The 1,679-nt window shown below is 32.6% G+C and overlaps 1 non-coding gene across 1 annotated transcript; it reads right to left on the bottom strand.

Annotated features, from left to right (window-relative positions):
* Positions 1-984: 984 nt before the first annotated feature.
* LOC122696701 lies at positions 985-1,091 on the bottom strand. The gene has a single exon (XR_006341831.1). It is a non-coding gene; the product is annotated as a U6 spliceosomal RNA (small nuclear RNA).
* Between the last annotated feature and the right edge of the window lie 588 nt (positions 1,092-1,679).

The raw sequence follows: 1,679 nt of genomic DNA, 5'->3' as shown, positions 1-1,679 counted from the left end.
TTTTTCCTTGCTGTTACTGTCAGTGGAATCACTTTCTGTTAGGAGAGTAAATTAGGAAATTGGCTAATGTTATAAGACAATTTATGCTTCACTTGGCTCAGCAACACTATTTTGATATGTTGTACAGGCTTAGAACTTTGAATACTAGCTATCAAATCACTAGTTTGGAGACAGCAGACAATATGGACATAAGTTATTTCACTGGTTGACATGAACTGGTTGCTAAATTAGTAAATGAAAGAGACATGTTAAGTGTGGTAACTTTTAACAGACTGTCCTTACACAGATAATTGAATATTGTTCTCTTCAGAATAGTTACCTTGAGAGACAATACATTTATTCCAAAGATTCTGTCATTATTCAAAACACTCTTGGATCTGAGTTAAGAGTCAGTTGTATATTTTTTAAATGTGATTCAGGTTCTTTTTGTGTGTGTGACTGGATATAGTTTTTTTGTTTTTGTTTTTAATAACCATAAATCATTTAGTGACAAGTCTAATGAACAAAACGGGTAGTAAAACTTATATAAAAGCTGCTTTTGGCCATTAAGAAGGTAATAGTAAGGTACTTAGATGTCTTTTCTTGTTCAGTTTATGAAATAAATGTGAAGGAAACATGTATTTTTGCTAATTCAAATGTTTCTGACTAATGACAGACTCTGAACATATAACCTATTGCTGTGATTCCTTTGAAGGCACTGCTTAGTATAAGGTTATGATATAGTTAAAAACAAACAAACCCTGACATTGTCTCCTATTCTTTTTACATCTGGTATATACTAACAGTCAGCTGTTGTTGTAAGAATCTATCTTTATTATTTTTAACATCACAGAGGCAGTAGTGACTAAGAACACAGGCTCCCAAGACAGACTGCTGGCTTCACATCCTTCCTCTGCCACTTACTGTCTAACTTTAGGCAAGTCATTATAATCTTGGGGAAGTAATATTTTTTTTTTCTTTTTTTCTTTTTCTCTCTTTTTCTTTAAAAATATGGAACGCTTCATGAATTTGCGTGTCATCCTTGCGCAAGGGCCATGCTAATCTTCCCTGTATCGTTCCAATTTTAGTATATGTGCTGCCGAAGCGAGCACGGAAGTAATATTTTAAAATTTCTTTATAAGAGGTCCATAAGTAATAGTACCTACATATAAAGTTGTGCAATTCTAATGTGTTCAGTTCAGTTTGGTATATATTAATATAAAGCATTTAGAACAATGCTCAATGCATGTTAGTCATTACTACTAGTATTTTTATTTCCTTTCATTCAGTATCTTGGTTGCTGAAAGCATCTGGAAAACTGGTAAGTTCATGTAGTTATTAAAATGAATAAAATAGAACTATAGTAGGATAATCTCTATATTTTTTGAATGGAAATAGTTATGGTGTGTGGAGAGATTCAGCAAACTTCATTGTGGTTACCTCCAGTGAGTGGGATTGGAGTGATTGTTGAGATTCTTGGGAGAAGGTTTTCATTTAATATTAGATTTGTTCATTCAGCAAATATTTATTGATTTCCTACTGCATGCCAGAGACTGATAAAAGAACATCTCAGTTGTTAGAAATTACTCTTTCCCTTAAGGAATTTTGGAGTGATATAGCAGATTAGGTTTCTACCCAAGTTCTTAGCATTTTCCTTTTTTGAAATTTTCTGTTCTTTTACTTTTTGAGTGGTACTGAAT

The sequence above is a fragment of the Cervus elaphus genome, chromosome 6, assembly GCF_910594005.1.
Source record: "Cervus elaphus chromosome 6, mCerEla1.1, whole genome shotgun sequence".
Lineage (NCBI taxonomy): Eukaryota > Metazoa > Chordata > Mammalia > Artiodactyla > Cervidae > Cervus > Cervus elaphus.
Note: the sequence above shows the minus strand (reverse complement) of the source record. Positions and strands in the feature narration are given on the sequence as shown.